At 49.0% G+C, this 20,042-nt stretch overlaps 16 non-coding genes across 16 annotated transcripts; 10 read left to right on the top strand and 6 right to left on the bottom strand.

Moving 5' to 3' along the window:
* The first annotated feature begins 123 nt into the window (after positions 1-123).
* On the top strand, positions 124-195 carry Trnap-cgg (transfer RNA proline (anticodon CGG)). The gene has a single exon. It is a non-coding gene; the product is annotated as a tRNA-Pro (tRNA).
* Positions 196-1,986: 1,791 nt separating this feature from the next.
* Trnap-ugg (transfer RNA proline (anticodon UGG)) lies at positions 1,987-2,058 on the top strand. The gene has a single exon. It is a non-coding gene; the product is annotated as a tRNA-Pro (tRNA).
* Positions 2,059-2,693: 635 nt separating this feature from the next.
* Trnav-uac (transfer RNA valine (anticodon UAC)) lies at positions 2,694-2,766 on the bottom strand. The gene has a single exon. It is a non-coding gene; the product is annotated as a tRNA-Val (tRNA).
* A 221-nt stretch (positions 2,767-2,987) lies between these two features.
* Trnap-cgg (transfer RNA proline (anticodon CGG)) lies at positions 2,988-3,059 on the top strand. The gene has a single exon. It is a non-coding gene; the product is annotated as a tRNA-Pro (tRNA).
* Positions 3,060-4,850: 1,791 nt separating this feature from the next.
* Trnap-ugg (transfer RNA proline (anticodon UGG)) lies at positions 4,851-4,922 on the top strand. The gene has a single exon. It is a non-coding gene; the product is annotated as a tRNA-Pro (tRNA).
* A 635-nt stretch (positions 4,923-5,557) lies between these two features.
* On the bottom strand, positions 5,558-5,630 carry Trnav-uac (transfer RNA valine (anticodon UAC)). The gene has a single exon. It is a non-coding gene; the product is annotated as a tRNA-Val (tRNA).
* Positions 5,631-7,714: 2,084 nt separating this feature from the next.
* Positions 7,715-7,786, top strand: Trnap-ugg (transfer RNA proline (anticodon UGG)). Its single transcript has one exon. It is a non-coding gene; the product is annotated as a tRNA-Pro (tRNA).
* Positions 7,787-8,421: 635 nt separating this feature from the next.
* Positions 8,422-8,494, bottom strand: Trnav-uac (transfer RNA valine (anticodon UAC)). Its single transcript has one exon. It is a non-coding gene; the product is annotated as a tRNA-Val (tRNA).
* A 221-nt stretch (positions 8,495-8,715) lies between these two features.
* On the top strand, positions 8,716-8,787 carry Trnap-cgg (transfer RNA proline (anticodon CGG)). The gene has a single exon. It is a non-coding gene; the product is annotated as a tRNA-Pro (tRNA).
* A 1,791-nt stretch (positions 8,788-10,578) lies between these two features.
* On the top strand, positions 10,579-10,650 carry Trnap-ugg (transfer RNA proline (anticodon UGG)). Its single transcript has one exon. It is a non-coding gene; the product is annotated as a tRNA-Pro (tRNA).
* A 635-nt stretch (positions 10,651-11,285) lies between these two features.
* On the bottom strand, positions 11,286-11,358 carry Trnav-uac (transfer RNA valine (anticodon UAC)). Its single transcript has one exon. It is a non-coding gene; the product is annotated as a tRNA-Val (tRNA).
* A 2,084-nt stretch (positions 11,359-13,442) lies between these two features.
* On the top strand, positions 13,443-13,514 carry Trnap-ugg (transfer RNA proline (anticodon UGG)). The gene has a single exon. It is a non-coding gene; the product is annotated as a tRNA-Pro (tRNA).
* A 635-nt stretch (positions 13,515-14,149) lies between these two features.
* Positions 14,150-14,222, bottom strand: Trnav-uac (transfer RNA valine (anticodon UAC)). The gene has a single exon. It is a non-coding gene; the product is annotated as a tRNA-Val (tRNA).
* A 221-nt stretch (positions 14,223-14,443) lies between these two features.
* On the top strand, positions 14,444-14,515 carry Trnap-cgg (transfer RNA proline (anticodon CGG)). Its single transcript has one exon. It is a non-coding gene; the product is annotated as a tRNA-Pro (tRNA).
* A 1,791-nt stretch (positions 14,516-16,306) lies between these two features.
* Positions 16,307-16,378, top strand: Trnap-ugg (transfer RNA proline (anticodon UGG)). Its single transcript has one exon. It is a non-coding gene; the product is annotated as a tRNA-Pro (tRNA).
* Positions 16,379-17,013: 635 nt separating this feature from the next.
* On the bottom strand, positions 17,014-17,086 carry Trnav-uac (transfer RNA valine (anticodon UAC)). Its single transcript has one exon. It is a non-coding gene; the product is annotated as a tRNA-Val (tRNA).
* Positions 17,087-20,042: the final 2,956 nt, after the last annotated feature.

Genomic DNA, 20,042 nt, shown 5'->3' with positions numbered 1-20,042 from the left:
GTTGCTATAGTAAAAGACAACGATAAAAACAATCAAACCGCAACAGCCAGGGAGAACGCTGGGTGAGCAGCAGCTCTGCACGGTGATACCAAGAACGGAGGCGATAGTCATGTGCATCGAGAAGGCTCGTTGGTCTAGGGGTATGATTCCTGCTTCGGTTGCAGGAGGTCCCGGGTTCAAATCCCGGACGAGCCCTTGCGTTTTGTGCAAACGTGTGGCGACTACCGGCATGCCGGCGGCTGTTCAGCGCATTTCCTGCCCTCCAGGTAAGCACAAAAACCAAGTAACCGGTTCTGAAAGAGTTTCACGTATCATTTGAGCCATCTGCAGCCTGGTGGTTGGACGTTTGAAATTGATTTAAATGTTCACAGTAGAGATTGTAGCAAGTGTCTTGTTGAGTGCGACGAAAAAGTGATTACGCCGGGAATCGAAACGGAGACCTTCTGCCTGTTAGGCAGACGTGATAACCGCTACACCACGGAAACTGCTAAGCTCTGAGATCCACATGTGACACAACTTGCAGGACGATCACAACTTTGGCGTAAAAATCACTTTGCGGAAACGCACAATGCAGGTATTTCGCATTCGTACGCAACAATCGACAGCACCCTTGCCTGTCTGAATGCCACCACGAATAAGAGCCCAAGAAGTCGTCGGACAAGCTCGCGGCCGAGTCCTCGGTAGCATCAGCTACTCTTGCTTTCCGTACGAGCTACCGTCAATTCGCGCAGTCGCTATTGCATATGATGTCACCAAAAGCAATCACTTCGTTAGCGGCAAGGAGCCCGGGCCCAGCGGTAGCTCTACATGGAGGCACCAGCAGCCCCGACAGGCCGCCGCTGGCGCGCCGGCGCCCCGACCCGCGACCCCTAATGACGTTGCAGTCGATGTATTTCTTAATATCGCTTTTGGAAGAAGCAAGCCAGGTGTAAATCACACAGTATTTTACTGATGATCTGGAAACGCAAATTTAGAACAAGTAGAACATTATATAAAATTTGTTGTGTGGTCGAGCGGAACCCACCCTTCGCTCTTCCCAGATTATCGTTGCTGCACGGAATGATTGTTAAAGCACCGACGGCTTCAGAGTTCGTCTTCTCCAACGTTTGCTTTTGCAGTACATTCCGCAATCTTTTCGTTATGAGTCGTCTGTTTCGGTTTCCCGATGTAGTTTTGCTCACACCTCCCGACTTCTCTTAACCCCGAGCCACCACTAGCAGAAAATTCCGCACTGCAGTCCGGTCAATCTGCAGAGCTCGATAAGAGCATCGCGGTCGTTCCTGAGCTAATGAAACGGCCGTGTCTGTAGTTGTTCCCAGATGTCTCCCACAGAAACGGCCTCCCGGACGCCTGCATTACAGGAGTACGCCCCTACTCCCAGCCATACAATTGCATTTGAAAGCAGAATAACATGAGCTACAGAGCAACTCCGACTTTTGTGTCTGACCTACTTTTAATGATACTGTGGTCGGTTTAGTTACTACTATCGCTGCTGGACGAAGCAGACCAGTTGAAAGCCACACGGTATTCTTGTAACGAACAGGTAATGGAAATTTAGGTAAAACGATATCAAAAAAAGTTGCGTGGTGGAGCGACACATACAGTTGGCTCTTCGTAGATGATCATTGCTGCACGGAATAATTCTTAAGGCACCGACGCCTTCAGGAGTCGTGTTTGGAAGTTTTGCTTGCAGTATATTCCGCTATCTTTTGGTTATGAGTTGGTGTTTCGGATTCCCGGTGTTCTTTTGTTTAGTGCATTTGCCTTCCCTTGATGCTAAGAAAGCACATGACGAAAGTGAAACACCACCGTCTGTTCATCTGCAGAGCGCGATGAAATTATTCACTCTACATTCATTGCCTTTAATATTCTTTCCATCAGTGGTGGGCGCTGCCTTCAGAAAGCGCTTTTCTTTCTGATTTACATGAAAGTTTGTGTTCCTCGGAGCTGGACTGCTTGGGATTACCTTCACTGCCACCGGCAAGTGGCTCGTTGGTCTAGGGGTATGATTCCTGCTTTGGGTGCAGGAGGTCCCGGGTTCAAATCCCGGACGAGCCCTACCGTTTTGACCGTGCTGAAGAGTAGGTGGAGCTCACCCACGTTTGTAGCTCTGCAATGAAGAACAGATGCGTACCGCAGCACGCTGTGTGTGGCCCTACGGTCATGAAGGGACCGTTTGATATGGCAAGAATCTGATACCAGTAAATTACATAGGTCGATTTCTGTAGAAGAGCCGACAATAATCTTGCATGCAACGGAAAACAAAGGTTGTCTTTGCAGAACGTGTGCACCGTGAGTGGAGACGAAGCTCAATCGTGGAGCAGTCTACCTTCATCTGATTAGCGACAACGTCAACCAAAGAGTGGGATACAAGACTGAGCGTAGTTAAGAGTTTCTCACTATTAGTTACGTTCACACTTCAACAGAGTTGTGACAAGGCGAGTGCAAAGAGATCAGGAAAGCCAGTATGAAGCGAACTTGAAGTAGTCTTGAAGAAATGGATAGTAAATTTTGCAGGCCAGAATGGAGCTACGAGCGTTCTGAGTTACTGAATACCGGTGCACTATGGGAGCAAGAGCATTTGACAGTAAAATGAGGCGATATCGGTGTAGCACACGACATTTATTATCCCGCACACGCAGACGTGACGTTATCTCGGAAATGGAATCCGAAAACGGGTTTAAAAAAAGTCGTGCTTCCGCCCGGGATCGAACCGGGGACCTTCTGCGTGTAAAGCAGACGTGATAACCGCTACACCACGGAAACGACGGTTTTGCCGTTGTACTACCTGGAAAACCGTAGCTCCAACAGATTTTTCCTGCGTAAGCAAGGGCATCGGCTACGAGCTCCGTCCGATTCTAGAAGTTGCTATAGTAAAAGACAACGATAAAAACAATCAAACCGCAACAGCCAGGGAGAACGCTGGGTGAGCAGCAGCTCTGCACGGTGATACCAAGAACGGAGGCGATAGTCATGTGCATCGAGAAGGCTCGTTGGTCTAGGGGTATGATTCCTGCTTCGGGTGCAGGAGGTCCCGGGTTCAAATCCCGGACGAGCTCTTGCGTTTTGTGCAAACGTGTGGCGACTACCGGCATGCCGGCGGCTGTTCAGCGCATTTCCTGCCCTCCAGGTAAGCACAAAAACCAAGTAACCGGTTCTGAAAGAGTTTCACGTATCATTTGAGCCATCTGCAGCCTGGTGGTTGGACGTTTGAAATTGATTTAAATGTTCACAGTAGAGATTGTAGCAAGTGTCTTGTTGAGTGCGACGAAAAAGTGATTACGCCGTTAAACGAAACGGAGACCTTCTGCCTGTTAGGCAGACGTGATAACCGCTACACCACGGAAACTGCTAAGCTCTGAGATCCACATGTGACACAACTTGCAGGACGATCACAACTTTGGCGTAAAAATCACTTTGCGGAAACGCACAATGCAGGTATTTCGCATTCGTACGCAACAATCGACAGCACCCTTGCCTGTCTGAATGCCACCACGAATAAGAGCCCAAGAAGTCGTCGGACAAGCTCGCGCCCGAGTCCTCGGTAGCATCAGCTACTCTTGCTTTCCGTACGAGCTACCGTCAATTCGCGCAGTCGCTATTGCATATGATGTCACCAAAAGCAATCACTTCGTCAGCGGCAAGGAGCCCGGGCCCAGCGGTAGCTCTACATGGAGGCACCAGCAGCCCCGACAGGCCGCCGCTGGCGCGCCGGCGCCCGGACCCGCGACCCCTAATGACGTTGCAGTCGATGTATTTCTTAATATCGCTTTTGGAAGAAGCAAGCCAAGTGTAAATCACACAGTATTTTACTGATGATCTGGAAACGCAAATTTAGAACAAGTAGAACATTATATAAAATTTGTTGTGTGGTCGAGCGGAACCCACCCTTCGCTCTTCCCAGATTATCGTTGCTGCACGGAATGATTGTTAAAGCACCGACGGCTTCAGAGTTCGTCTTCTCCAACGTTTGCTTTTGCAGTACATTCCGCAATCTTTTCGTTATGAGTCGTCTGTTTCGGTTTCCCGATGTAGTTTTGCTCACACCTCCCGACTTCTCTTAACCCCGAGCCACCACTAGCAGAAAATTCCGCACTGCAGTCCGGTCAATCTGCAGAGCTCGATAAGAGCATCGCGGTCGTTCCTGAGCTAATGAAACGGCCGTGTCTGTAGTTGTTCCCAGATGTCTCCCACAGAAACGGCCTCCCGGACGCCTGCATTACAGGAGTACGCCCCTACTCCCAGCCATACAATTGCATTTGAAAGCAGAATAACATGAGCTACAGAGCAACTCCGACTTTTGTGTCTGACCTACTTTTAATGATACTGTGGTCGGTTTAGTTACTACTATCGCTGCTGGACGAAGCAGACCAGTTGAAAGCCACACGGTATTCTTGTAACGAACAGGTAATGGAAATTTAGGTAAAACGATATCAAAAAAAGTTGCGTGGTGGAGCGACACATACAGTTGGCTCTTCGTAGATGATCATTGCTGCACGGAATAATTCTTAAGGCACCGACGCCTTCAGGAGTCGTGTTTGGAAGTTTTGCTTGCAGTATATTCCGCTATCTTTTGGTTATGAGTTGGTGTTTCGGATTCCCGGTGTTCTTTTGTTTAGTGCATTTGCCTTCCCTTGATGCTAAGAAAGCACATGACGAAAGTGAAACACCACCGTCTGTTCATCTGCAGAGCGCGATGAAATTATTCACTCTACATTCATTGCCTTTAATATTCTTTCCATCAGTGGTGGGCGCTGCCTTCAGAAAGCGCTTTTCTTTCTGATTTACATGAAAGTTTGTGTTCCTCGGAGCTGGACTGCTTGGGATTACCTTCACTGCCACCGGCAAGTGGCTCGTTGGTCTAGGGGTATGATTCCTGCTTTGGGTGCAGGAGGTCCCGGGTTCAAATCCCGGACGAGCCCTACCGTTTTGACCGTGCTGAAGAGTAGGTGGAGCTCACCCACGTTTGTAGCTCTGCAATGAAGAACAGATGCGTACCGCAGCACGCTGTGTGTGGCCCTACGGTCATGAAGGGACCGTTTGATATGGCAAGAATCTGATACCAGTAAATTACATAGGTCGATTTCTGTAGAAGAGCCGACAATAATCTTGCATGCAACGGAAAACAAAGGTTGTCTTTGCAGAACGTGTGCACCGTGAGTGGAGACGAAGCTCAATCGTGGAGCAGTCTACCTTCATCTGATTAGCGACAACGTCAACCAAAGAGTGGGATACAAGACTGAGCGTAGTTAAGAGTTTCTCACTATTAGTTACGTTCACACTTCAACAGAGTTGTGACAAGGCGAGTGCAAAGAGATCAGGAAAGCCAGTATGAAGCGAACTTGAAGTAGTCTTGAAGAAATGGATAGTAAATTTTGCAGGCCAGAATGGAGCTACGAGCGTTCTGAGTTACTGAATACCGGTGCACTATGGGAGCAAGAGCATTTGACAGTAAAATGAGGCGATATCGGTGTAGCACACGACATTTATTATCCCGCACACGCAGACGTGACGTTATCTCGGAAATGGAATCCGAAAACGGGTTTAAAAAAAGTCGTGCTTCCGCCCGGGATCGAACCGGGGACCTTCTGCGTGTAAAGCAGACGTGATAACCGCTACACCACGGAAACGACGGTTTTGCCGTTGTACTACCTGGAAAACCGTAGCTCCAACAGATTTTTCCTGCGTAAGCAAGGGCATCGGCTACGAGCTCCGTACGATTCTAGAAGTTGCTATAGTAAAAGACAACGATAAAAACAATCAAACCGCAACAGCCAGGGAGAACGCTGGGTGAGCAGCAGCTCTGCACGGTGATACCAAGAACGGAGGCGATAGTCATGTGCATCGAGAAGGCTCGTTGGTCTAGGGGTATGATTCCTGCTACGGGTGCAGGAGGTCCCGGTTTCAAATCCCGGACGAGCCCTTGCGTTTTGTGCAAACGTGTGGCGACTACCGGCATGCCGGCGGCTGTTCCGCGCATTTCCTGCCCTCCAGGTAAGCACAAAAACCAAGTAACCGGTTCTGAAAGAGTTTCACGTATCATTTGAGCCATCTGCAGCCTGGTGGTTGGACGTTTGAAATTGATTTAAATGTTCACAGTAGAGATTGTAGCAAGTGTCTTGTTGAGTGCGACGAAAAAGTGATTACGCCCGGAATCGAAACGGAGACCTTCTGCCTGTTAGGCAGACGTGATAACCGCTACACCACGGAAACTGCTAAGCTCTGAGATCCACATGTGACACAACTTGCAGGACGATCACAACTTTGGCGTAAAAATCACTTTGCGGAAACGCACAATGCAGGTATTTCGCATTCGTACGCAACAATCGACAGCACCCTTGCCTGTCTGAATGCCACCACGAATAAGAGCCCAAGAAGTCGTCGGACAAGCTCGCGGCCGAGTCCTCGGTAGCATCAGCTACTCTTGCTTTCCGTACGAGCTACCGTCAATTCGCGCAGTCGCTATTGCATATGATGTCACCAAAAGCAATCACTTCGTTAGCGGCAAGGAGCCCGGGCCCAGCGGTAGCTCTACATGGAGGCACCAGCAGCCCCGACAGGCCGCCGCTGGCGCGCCGGCGCCCCGACCCGCGACCCCTAATGACGTTGCAGTCGATGTATTTCTTAATATCGCTTTTGGAAGAAGCAAGCCAGGTGTAAATCACACAGTATTTTACTGATGATCTGGAAACGCAAATTTAGAACAAGTAGAACATTATATAAAATTTGTTGTGTGGTCGAGCGGAACCCACCCTTCGCTCTTCCCAGATTATCGTTGCTGCACGGAATGATTGTTAAAGCACCGACGGCTTCAGAGTTCGTCTTCTCCAACGTTTGCTTTTGCAGTACATTCCGCAATCTTTTCGTTATGAGTCGTCTGTTTCGGTTTCCCGATGTAGTTTTGCTCACACCTCCCGACTTCTCTTAACCCCGAGCCACCACTAGCAGAAAATTCCGCACTGCAGTCCGGTCAATCTGCAGAGCTCGATAAGAGCATCGCGGTCGTTCCTGAGCTAATGAAACGGCCGTGTCTGTAGTTGTTCCCAGATGTCTCCCACAGAAACGGCCTCCCGGACGCCTGCATTACAGGAGTACGCCCCTACTCCCAGCCATACAATTGCATTTGAAAGCAGAATAACATGAGCTACAGAGCAACTCCGACTTTTGTGTCTGACCTACTTTTAATGATACTGTGGTCGGTTTAGTTACTACTATCGCTGCTGGACGAAGCAGACCAGTTGAAAGCCACACGGTATTCTTGTAACGAACAGGTAATGGAAATTTAGGTAAAACGATATCAAAAAAAGTTGCGTGGTGGAGCGACACATACAGTTGGCTCTTCGTAGATGATCATTGCTGCACGGAATAATTCTTAAGGCACCGACGCCTTCAGGAGTCGTGTTTGGAAGTTTTGCTTGCAGTATATTCCGCTATCTTTTGGTTATGAGTTGGTGTTTCGGATTCCCGGTGTTCTTTTGTTTAGTGCATTTGCCTTCCCTTGATGCTAAGAAAGCACATGACGAAAGTGAAACACCACCGTCTGTTCATCTGCAGAGCGCGATGAAATTATTCACTCTACATTCATTGCCTTTAATATTCTTTCCATCAGTGGTGGGCGCTGCCTTCAGAAAGCGCTTTTCTTTCTGATTTACATGAAAGTTTGTGTTCCTCGGAGCTGGACTGCTTGGGATTACCTTCACTGCCACCGGCAAGTGGCTCGTTGGTCTAGGGGTATGATTCCTGCTTTGGGTGCAGGAGGTCCCGGGTTCAAATCCCGGACGAGCCCTACCGTTTTGACCGTGCTGAAGAGTAGGTGGAGCTCACCCACGTTTGTAGCTCTGCAATGAAGAACAGATGCGTACCGCAGCACGCTGTGTGTGGCCCTACGGTCATGAAGGGACCGTTTGATATGGCAAGAATCTGATACCAGTAAATTACATAGGTCGATTTCTGTAGAAGAGCCGACAGTAATCTTGCATGCAACGGAAAACAAAGGTTGTCTTTGCAGAACGTGTGCACCGTGAGTGGAGACGAAGCTCAATCGTGGAGCAGTCTACCTTCATCTGATTAGCGACAACGTCAACCAAAGAGTGGGATACAAGACTGTGCGTAGTTAAGAGTTTCTCACTATTAGTTACGTTCACACTTCAACAGAGTTGTGACAAGGCGAGTGCAAAGAGATCAGGAAAGCCAGTATGAAGCGAACTTGAAGTAGTCTTGAAGAAATGGATAGTAAATTTTGCAGGCCAGAATGGAGCTACGAGCGTTCTGAGTTACTGAATACCGGTGCACTATGGGAGCAAGAGCATTTGACAGTAAAATGAGGCGATATCGGTGTAGCACACGACATTTATTATCCCGCACACGCAGACGTGACGTTATCTCGGAAATGGAATCCGAAAACGGGTTTAAAAAAAGTCGTGCTTCCGCCCGGGATCTAAGCGGGGACCTTCTGCGTGTAAAGCAGACGTGATAACCGCTACACCACGGAAACGACGGTTTTGCCGTTGTACTACCTGGAAAACCGTAGCTCCAACAGATTTTTCCTGCGTAAGCAAGGGCATCGGCTACGAGCTCCGTCCGATTCTAGAAGTTGCTATAGTAAAAGACAACGATAAAAACAATCAAACCGCAACAGCCAGGGAGAACGCTGGGTGAGCAGCAGCTCTGCACGGTGATATCAAGAACGGAGGCGATAGTCATGTGCATCGAGAAGGCTCGTTGGTCTAGGGGTATGATTCCTGCTTCGGGTGCAGGAGGTCCCGGGTTCAAATCCCGGACGAGCCCTTGCGTTTTGTGCAAACGTGTGGCGACTACCGGCATGCCGGCGGCTGTTCAGCGCATTTCCTGCCCTCCAGGTAAGCACAAAAACCAAGTAACCGGTTCTGAAAGAGTTTCACGTATCATTTGAGCCATCTGCAGCCTGGTGGTTGGACGTTTGAAATTGATTTAAATGTTCACAGTAGAGATTGTAGCAAGTGTCTTGTTGAGTGCGACGAAAAAGTGATTACGCCGTTAAACGAAACGGAGACCTTCTGCCTGTTAGGCAGACGTGATAACCGCTACACCACGGAAACTGCTAAGCTCTGAGATCCACATGTGACACAACTTGCAGGACGATCACAACTTTGGCGTAAAAATCACTTTGCGGAAACGCACAATGCAGGTATTTCGCATTCGTACGCAACAATCGACAGCACCCTTGCCTGTCTGAATGCCACCACGAATAAGAGCCCAAGAAGTCGTCGGACAAGCTCGCGCCCGAGTCCTCGGTAGCATCAGCTACTCTTGCTTTCCGTACGAGCTACCGTCAATTCGCGCAGTCGCTATTGCATATGATGTCACCAAAAGCAATCACTTCGTCAGCGGCAAGGAGCCCGGGCCCAGCGGTAGCTCTACATGGAGGCACCAGCAGCCCCGACAGGCCGCCGCTGGCGCGCCGGCGCCCGGACCCGCGACCCCTAATGACGTTGCAGTCGATGTATTTCTTAATATCGCTTTTGGAAGAAGCAAGCCAGGTGTAAATCACACAGTATTTTACTGATGATCTGGAAACGCAAATTTAGAACAAGTAGAACATTATATAAAATTTGTTGTGTGGTCGAGCGGAACCCACCCTTCGCTCTTCCCAGATTATCGTTGCTGCACGGAATGATTGTTAAAGCACCGACGGCTTCAGAGTTCGTCTTCTCCAACGTTTGCTTTTGCAGTACATTCCGCAATCTTTTCGTTATGAGTCGTCTGTTTCGGTTTCCCGATGTAGTTTTGCTCACACCTCCCGACTTCTCTTAACCCCGAGCCACCACTAGCAGAAAATTCCGCACTGCAGTCCGGTCAATCTGCAGAGCTCGATAAGAGCATCGCGGTCGTTCCTGAGCTAATGAAACGGCCGTGTCTGTAGTTGTTCCCAGATGTCTCCCACAGAAACGGCCTCCCGGACGCCTGCATTACAGGAGTACGCCCCTACTCCCAGCCATACAATTGCATTTGAAAGCAGAATAACATGAGCTACAGAGCAACTCCGACTTTTGTGTCTGACCTACTTTTAATGATACTGTGGTCGGTTTAGTTACTACTATCGCTGCTGGACGAAACAGACCAGTTGAAAGCCACACGGTATTCTTGTAACGAACAGGTAATGGAAATTTAGGTAAAACGATATAAAAAAAAGTAGCGTGGTGGAGCGACACATACAGTTGGCTCTTCGTAGATGATCATTGCTGCACGGAATAATTCTTAAGGCACCGACGCCTTCAGGAGTCGTGTTTGGAAGTTTTGCTTGCAGTATATTCCGCTATCTTTTGGTTATGAGTTGGTGTTTCGGATTCCCGGTGTTCTTTTGTTTAGTGCATTTGCCTTCCCTTGATGCTAAGAAAGCAGATGACGAAAGTGAAACACCACCGTCTGTTCATCTGCAGAACGCGATGAAATTATTCACTCTACATTCATTGCCTTTAATATTCTTTCCATCAGTGGTTGGCGCTGCCTTCAGAAAGCGCTTTTCTTTCTGATTTACATGAAAGTTTGTGTTCCTCGGAGCTGGACTGCTTGGGATTACCTTCACTGCCACCGGCAAGCGGCTCGTTGGTCTAGGGGTATGATTCCTGCTTTGGGTGCAGGAGGTCACGGGTTCAAATCCCGGACGAGCCCTACCGTTTTGACCGTGCTGAAGAGTAGGTGGAGCTCACCCACGTTTGTAGCTCTGCAATGAAGAACAGATGCGTGCCGCAGCACGCTGTGTGTGGCCCTACGGTCATGAAGGGACCGTTTGATATGGCAAGCATCTGATACCAGTAAATTACATAGGTCGATTACTGTAGAAGAGCCGACAGAAATCTTGCATGCAACGGAAAACAAAGGTTGTCTTTGCAGAACGTGTGCACCGTGAGTGGAGACGAAGCTCAATCGTGGAGCAGTCTACCTTCATCTGATTAGCGACAACGTCAACCAAAGAGTGGGATACAAGACTGAGCGTAGTTAAGAGTTTCTCACTATTAGTTACGTTCACACTTCAACAGAGTTGTGACAAGGCGAGTGCAAAGAGATCAGGAAAGCCAGTATGAAGCGAACTTGAAGTAGTCTTGAAGAAATGGATAGTAAATTTTGCAGGCCAGAATGGAGCTACGAGCGTTCTGAGTTACTGAATACCGGTGCACTATGGGAGCAAGAGCATTTGACAGTAAAATGAGGCGATATCGGTGTAGCACACGACATTTATTATCCCGCACACGCAGACGTGACGTTATCTCGGAAATGGAATCCGAAAACGGGTTTAAAAAAAGTCGTGCTTCCGCCCGGGATCTAAGCGGGGACCTTCTGCGTGTAAAGCAGACGTGATAACCGCTACACCACGGAAACGACGGTTTTGCCGTTGTACTACCTGGAAAACCGTAGCTCCAACAGATTTTTCCTGCGTAAGCAAGGGCATCGGCTACGAGCTCCGTCCGATTCTAGAAGTTGCTATAGTAAAAGACAACGATAAAAACAATCAAACCGCAACAGCCAGGGAGAACGCTGGGTGAGCAGCAGCTCTGCACGGTGATACCAAGAACGGAGGCGATAGTCATGTGCATCGAGAAGGCTCGTTGGTCTAGGGGTATGATTCCTGCTACGGGTGCAGGAGGTCCCGGTTTCAAATCCCGGACGAGACCTTGCGTTTTGTGCAAACGTGTGGCGACTACCGGCATGCCGGCGGCTGTTCAGCGCATTTCCTGCCCTCCAGGTAAGCACAAAAACCAAGTAACCGGTTCTGAAAGAGTTTCACGTATCATTTGAGCCATCTGCAGCCTGGTGGTTGGACGTTTGAAATTGATTTAAATGTTCACAGTAGAGATTGTAGCAAGTGTCTTGTTGAGTGCGACGAAAAAGTGATTACGCCGTTAAACGAAACGGAGACCTTCTGCCTGTTAGGCAGACGTGATAACCGCTACACCACGGAAACTGCTAAGCTCTGAGATCCACATGTGACACAACTTGCAGGACGATCACAACTTTGGCGTAAAAATCACTTTGCGGAAACGCACAATGCAGGTATTTCGCATTCGTACGCAACAATCGACAGCACCCTTGCCTGTCTGAATGCCACCACGAATAAGAGCCCAAGAAGTCGTCGGACAAGCTCGCGCCCGAGTCCTCGGTAGCATCAGCTACTCTTGCTTTCCGTACGAGCTACCGTCAATTCGCGCAGTCGCTATTGCATATGATGTCACCAAAAGCAATCACTTCGTCAGCGGCAAGGAGCCCGGGCCCAGCGGTAGCTCTACATGGAGGCACCAGCAGCCCCGACAGGCCGCCGCTGGCGCGCCGGCGCCCGGACCCGCGACCCCTAATGACGTTGCAGTCGATGTATTTCTTAATATCGCTTTTGGAAGAAGCAAGCCAGGTGTAAATCACACAGTATTTTACTGATGATCTGGAAACGCAAATTTAGAACAAGTAGAACATTATATAAAATTTGTTGTGTGGTCGAGCGGAACCCACCCTTCGCTCTTCCCAGATTATCGTTGCTGCACGGAATGATTGTTAAAGCACCGACGGCTTCAGAGTTCGTCTTCTCCAACGTTTGCTTTTGCAGTACATTCCGCAATCTTTTCGTTATGAGTCGTCTGTTTCGGTTTCCCGATGTAGTTTTGCTCACACCTCCCGACTTCTCTTAACCCCGAGCCACCACTAGCAGAAAATTCCGCACTGCAGTCCGGTCAATCTGCAGAGCTCGATAAGAGCATCGCGGTCGTTCCTGAGCTAATGAAACGGCCGTGTCTGTAGTTGTTCCCAGATGTCTCCCACAGAAACGGCCTCCCGGACGCCTGCATTACAGGAGTACGCCCCTACTCCCAGCCATACAATTGCATTTGAAAGCAGAATAACATGAGCTACAGAGCAACTCCGACTTTTGTGTCTGACCTACTTTTAATGATACTGTGGTCGGTTTAGTTACTACTATCGCTGCTGGACGAAACAGACCAGTTGAAAGCCACACGGTATTCTTGTAACGAACAGGTAATGGAAATTTAGGTAAAACGATATAAAAAAAAGTAGCGTGGTGGAGCGACACATACAGTTGGCTCTTCGTAGATGATCATTGCTGCACGGAATAATTCTTAAGGCACCGACGCCTTCAGGAGTCGTGTTTGGAAGTTTTGCTTGCAGTATATTCCGCTATCTTTTGGTTATGAGTTGGTGTTTCGGATTCCCGGTGTTCTTTTGTTTAGTGCATTTGCCTTCCCTTGATGCTAAGAAAGCAGATGACGAAAGTGAAACACCACCGTCTGTTCATCTGCAGAGCGCGATGAAATTATTCACTCTACATTCATTGCCTTTAATATTCTTTCCATCAGTGGTGGGCGCTGCCTTCAGAAAGCGCTTTTCTTTCTGATTTACATGAAAGTTTGTGTTCCTCGGAGCTGGACTGCTTGGGATTACCTTCACTGCCACCGGCAAGTGGCTCGTTGGTCTAGGGGTATGATTCCTGCTTTGGGTGCAGGAGGTCCCGGGTTCAAATCCCGGACGAGCCCTACCGTTTTGACCGTGCTGAAGAGTAGGTGGAGCTCACCCACGTTTGTAGCTCTGCAATGAAGAACAGATGCGTGCCGCAGCACGCTGTGTGTGGCCCTACGGTCATGAAGGGACCGTTTGATATGGCAAGAATCTGATACCAGTAAATTACATAGGTCGATTACTGTAGAAGAGCCGACAGTAATCTTGCATGCAACGGAAAACAAAGGTTGTCTTTGCAGAACGTGTGCACCGTGAGTGGAGACGAAGCTCAATCGTGGAGCAGTCTACCTTCATCTGATTAGCGACAACGTCAACCAAAGAGTGGGATACAAGACTGAGCGTAGTTAAGAGTTTCTCACTATTAGTTACGTTCACACTTCAACAGAGTTGTGACAAGGCGAGTGCAAAGAGATCAGGAAAGCCAGTATGAAGCGAACTTGAAGTAGTCTTGAAGAAATGGATAGTAAATTTTGCAGGCCAGAATGGAGCTACGAGCGTTCTGAGTTACTGAATACCGGTGCACTATGGGAGCAAGAGCATTTGACAGTAAAATGAGGCGATATCGGTGTAGCACACGACATTTATTATCCCGCACACGCAGACGTGACGTTATCTCGGAAATGGAATCCGAAAACGGGTTTAAGAAAAGTCGTGCTTCCGCCCGGGATCGAAGCGGGGACCTTCTGCGTGTAAAGCAGACGTGATAACCGCTACACCACGGAAACGACGGTTTTGCCGGTGTACTACCTGGAAACCCGTAGCTCCAACAGATTTTTCCTGCGTAAGCAAGGGCATCGGCTACGAGCTCCGTCCGATTCTAGAAGTTGCTATAGTAAAAGACAAGGATAAAAACAATCAAACCGCAACAGCCAGGGAGAACGCTGGATGAGCAGCAGCTCTGCACGGTGGTACCAAGAACGGAGGCGATAGTCATGTGCATCGAGAAGGCTCGTTGGTCTAGGGGTATGATTCCTGCTTCGGGTGCAGGAGGTCCCGTGTTCAAATCCCGGACGAGCCCTTGCGTTTTGTGCAAACGTGTGGCGACTACCGGCATGCCGGCGGCTGTTCAGCGCATTTCCTGCCCTCCAGGTAAGCACAAAAACCAAGTAGCCGGTTCTGAAAGAGTTTCACGTATCATTTGAGCCATCTGCAGCCTGGTGGTTGGACGTTAGAAATTGATTTAAATGTTCACAGTAGAGATTGTAGCAAGTGTCTTGTTGAGTGCGCCGAAAAAGTGATTACGCCCGGAATCGAAACGGAGACCTTCTGCCTGTTAGGCAGACGTGATAACCGCTACACCACGGAAACTGCTAAGCTCTGAGATCCACATGTGACACAACTTGCAGGACGATCACAACTTTGGCGTAAAAATCACTTTGCGGAAACGCACAATGCAGGTATTTCGCATTCGTACGCAACAATCGACAGCACCCTTGCCTGTCTGAATGCCACCACGAATAAGAGCCCAAGAAGTCGTCGGACAAGCTCGCGGCCGAGTCCTCGGTAGCATCAGCTACTCTTGCTTTCCGTACGAGCTACCGTCAATTCGCGCAGTCGCTATTGCATATGATGTCACCAAAAGCAATCACTTCGTTAGCGGCAAGGAGCCCGGGCCCAGCGGTAGCTCTACATGGAGGCACCAGCAGCCCCGACAGGCCGCCGCTGGCGCGCAGGCGCCCCGACCCGCTACCCCTAATGACGTTGCAGTCGATGTATTTCTTAATATCGCTTTTGGAAGAAGCAAGCCAGGTGTAAATCACACAGTATTTTACTGATGATCTGGAAACGCAAATTTAGAACAAGTAGAACATTATATAAAATTTGTTGTGTGGTCGAGCGGAACCCACCCTTCGCTCTACCCAGATTATCGTTGCTGCACGGAATGATTGTTAAAGCACCGACGGCTTCAGAGTTCGTCTTCTCCAACGTTTGCTTTTGCAGTACATTCCGCAATCTTTTCGTTATGAGTCGTCTGTTTCGGTTTCCCGATGTAGTTTTGCTCACACCTCCCGACTTCTCTTAACCCCGAGCCACCACTAGCAGAAAATTCCGCACTGCAGTCCGGTCAATCTGCAGAGCTCGATAAGAGCATCGCGGTCGTTCCTGAGCTAATGAAACGGCCGTGTCTGTAGTTGTTCCCAGATGTCTCCCACAGAAACGGCCTCCCGGACGCCTGCATTACAGGAGTACGCCCCTACTCCCAGCCATACAATTGCATTTGAAAGCAGAATAACATGAGCTACAGAGCAACTCCGACTTTTGTGTCTGACCTACTTTTAATGATACTGTGGTCGGTTTAGTTACTACTATCGCTGCTGGACGAGGCAGACCAGTTGAAAGCCACACGGTATTCTTGTAACGAACAGGTAATGGAAATTTAGGTAAAACGATATCAAAAAAAGTTGCGTGGTGGAGCGACACATACAGTTGGCTCTTCGTAGATGATCATTGCTGCACGGAATAATTCTTAAGGCACCGACGCCTTCAGGAGTCGTGTTTGGAAGTTTTGCTTGCAGTATATTCGGCTATCTTTTCGTTATGAGTTGGTGTTTCGGATTCCCGGTGTTCTTTTGTTTAGTGCATTTGCCTTCCCTTGATGCTAAGAAAGCACATGACGAAAGTGAAACACCACCGTCTGTTCATCTGCAGAGCGCGATGAAATTATTCACTCTACATTCATTGCCTTTAATATTCTTTCCATCAGTGGTGGGCGCTGCCTTCAGAAAGCGCTTTTCTTTCTGATTTACATGAAAGTTTGTGTTCCTCGGAGCTGGACTGCTTGGGATTACCTTCACTGCCACCGGCAAGTGGCTCTTTGGTCTAGGGGTATGATTCCTGCTTTGGGTGCAGGAGGTCCCGGGTTCAAATCCCGGACGAGCCCTGCCGTTTTGACCGTGCTGAAGAGTAGGTGGAGCTCACCCACGTTTGTAGCTCTGCAATGAAGAACAGATGCGTGCCGCAGCACGCTGTGTGTGGCCCTACGGTCATGAAGGGACCGTTTGATATGGCAAGAATCTGATACCAGTAAATTACATAGGTCGATTACTGTAGAAGAGCCGACAGTAATCTTGCATGCAACGGAAAACAAAGGTTGTCTTTGCAGAACGTGTGCACCGTGAGTGGAGACGAAGCTCAATCGTGGAGCAGTCTACCTTCATCTGATTAGCGACAACGTCAACCAAAGAGTGGGATACAAGACTGAGCGTAGTTACGAGTTTCTCACTATTAGTTACGTTCACACTTCAACAGAGTTGTGACAAGGCGAGTGCAAAGAGATCAGGAAAGCCAGTATGAAGCGAACTTGAAGTAGTCTTGAAGAAATGGATACTAAATTTTGCAGGCCAGAATGGAGCTACGAGCGTTCTGAGTTACTGAATACCGGTGCACTATGGGAGCAAGAGCATTTGACAGTAAAATGAGGCGATATCGGTGTAGCACACGACATTTATTATCCCGCACACGCAGACGTGACGTTATCTCGGAAATGGAATCCGAAAACGGGTTTAAGAAAAGTCGTGCTTCCGCCCGGGATCGAAGCGGGGACCTTCTGCGTGTAAAGCAGACGTGATAACCGCTACACCACGGAAACGACGGTTTTGCCGGTGTACTACCTGGAAACCCGTAGCTCCAACAGATTTTTTCCTGCGTAAGCAAGGGCATCGGCTACGAGCTCCGTCCGATTCTAGAAGTTGCTATAGTAAAAGACAAGGATAAAAACAATCAAACCGCAACAGCCAGGGAGAACGCTGGGTGAGCAGCAGCTCTGCACGGTGATACCAAGAACGGAGGCGATAGTCATGTGCATCGAGAAGGCTCGTTGGTCTAGGGGCATTCCGCCGCCAGCGGCCGTGCTGTGCGGACGTGCGGTGCGGCTGTTGCGGTGTTTACATCGGCGCTGCGAGCGGCCGGCGCTGTGTGGTGAGTGCGCGCCTTCTGCGTTAGTCATAGTTCACGATAACATTTTTAGATTGACATAATGGATCAGACAACGCGACGCGATACTTTGAAGTTGATTTTCGATCCGAACTACACCCGACCGAAATCTTACGAAGTTGAGGCATTTATCGAAGAAACTTTTCAGATCAAAGTGGATGAATTGATTGGAATACACCTGTCGATTGTCAGTCCGACTGTGTTCCTTAAGTTATCCAGTTCTGACAAGTGCGACCAAATTGTAGAAGCATGTGGTGGGATGGCAAAATTCAAACATTCAGACGGACACATAGGGCAGGTCACGGTTTCGCGTGCCGGAATGGGAATACGAACGGTTCGAATCTTTGAGCTCCCCTTTGAAATAACCCCCGAGGAGATTAACAACAAACTGAGAGACTATGGCACCATTATCAGCAATGTCGCCGAAAAATGGTCTAGCTTGCACAAGTATCCAGTATTAAATGGAGTCAGGCAAGTTAAGATTGACATGCTGAAACATATCCCGTCGTATCTCTGGATTGGTGGATATAGAGCGATCATCATTTACGATGGCCAGCCGAGAACCTGCTCGGGCTGTGGTTCTACGCAACACGTCCGCGCGCAGTGTGTTCAACGGCGTGTGACGCAACTGCCGACTGGGGAGCGAGACCCGCCTAGTCAAATGGCCACGCTACCCGTGACGTACGCCGCCGCACTACGCAGTGAGGTCGCCCCAGACATGTGTATCGACACGGCGGTAGTTGCTTATGCCGACGTTCCCGATGGTAGCGTAGCCATGGATACTAGCAGCACAGAAGCTACAGGTCCAGCACACTCACAATACGAGGAAACTGACAGGCGTGGAGAACAAGACCAGGCTAAGACGGCAGAAGAAGGCATGTGCAAATCACTCGAAGAAGTCGGGCAACACAAAGAAGATACGGTTGCCACGTCGGAGGATAATGACCAGCAGCCTATAACTGTTTCACCAGAGAAACGGAAGAAACGTCGAATAGCCCGTCAGGGAGCAGCAGAAGCCGCGCCAATTCTGCGCGAAAAGGCGAAACAAATAGGCCAAGAACTGGCGGAGACGACACAGGCAACTCCTCTGGAAGATCGAACAATAAAAAAGAAGACTCGAAATGAGGACACTGACCCCGACCGTGGAATCCACATTCAAGACGGTACAGCTAGTCTGAAGGACCTTCCACTTGTACCCAACACGTACACGCGGGAAGTTACGTGCACGCGATACTGGGCGGATGACATGGAGGAGCAAAGCCATGATGCAGAAATGGCTGACACAGCACAACGTTCAGGACGGACGGCACCCGACCGTCGACAGGATGTGTCCACCCGGCAACAAACCACCATCAAAGATACTCGTGCGGCAGATGATGATGCCGACTTCTTCTAAGTGGAGCAAGCATCCACTTCCCTTGGCAAACAGTACACCACCTGACACGGTATAGTCGACATGACGGCTTTACAGGCGTACAGAATTGCAACCTTGAATATAAATAAAATTAGCAGCACCCTCAATCTGAGAAATCTCCAAGATTTTCTGTACGCCGCTGATATTGACATCTTAATGCTGCAAGAAGTAACGGCTATCCGTTTGGACGACATCACTGGCTACAACGCCGTCATCAATCCTGGCAATGACAATAGCCTCGGCACAGCGATTATGACTAAAGAGGGGATCCTACTTACAGACGTGGCGCAACTGCCTAACAGTAGAGGTCTCGCTGTCACGATAAACAACACCAGGTTTATCAACATATATGCCCCGTCAGGAACCGGAAACAAGCGCCGCAGGGCCGAATTTTTCAAAGAGGACATCGCCCCCCTTTTCGCGGTGCGATTTGACCAAATAATTTTTGCGGGTGACTTTAATTGCGTGCTGAGTCCCAAGGATCAGACGCCAAATTTTAACAAATCTCTGGAGCTGGAGGACATCGTCAGAGACTTCCAACTGTTTGATACTTGGGAACTAAAACACGGTGATAGGCTAGGTTTCACCTATATCACCAGCCATTCTGCCAGTCGTATCGACAGAATTTACGCCACATCCAATTTAAGGAGACACGTTTTACAGTCTGAGCTATGGCCCACGATTTTCTCTGATCATATCGCGTACATATGTACGATAAATTTAGAGAAACATGGCACTTACAGGGCGAGAGGTCAGTGGAAGCTAAACGTTACTCATCTTTCGGATCCTGGATGTCACGCCGCCTTCCACACCACTTGGGCAGAATGTGAAAGGAAGTTCCACTTGTACGGCACGGCGCTGAATTGGTGGCTAAACTGCGCGAAGCCCGCAATAATAAAGACAATGAAAACTTACTCCCGTGAAAAAGTCGCCTGGCGGAAGCGGACAGTAGAGTTTTACTTCAGCTGTCTGAGAGACTTGTGCGTTCGTGATGCTACAGTCATAACAAATTATGGGCAAATCAACAGAATAAAAGCAAAATTGCTCAACCTGCAGAGACACCATCTCGAAGGCTGTAAAATACGAACGCGTTTGCAGAACGGTACACGAGAAGAAACAACATCGATGTACCACATTCTCCAAGAGAACAAAAGACAAAAACTTAAAATTCTGACGGAACTCAAAACTTCAGACGGGA

The sequence above is a fragment of the Schistocerca gregaria genome, chromosome 2 (genome assembly GCF_023897955.1).
Source record: "Schistocerca gregaria isolate iqSchGreg1 chromosome 2, iqSchGreg1.2, whole genome shotgun sequence".
NCBI lineage: Eukaryota > Metazoa > Arthropoda > Insecta > Orthoptera > Acrididae > Schistocerca > Schistocerca gregaria.
This window is presented reverse-complemented; position numbering and strand designations above follow the sequence as displayed.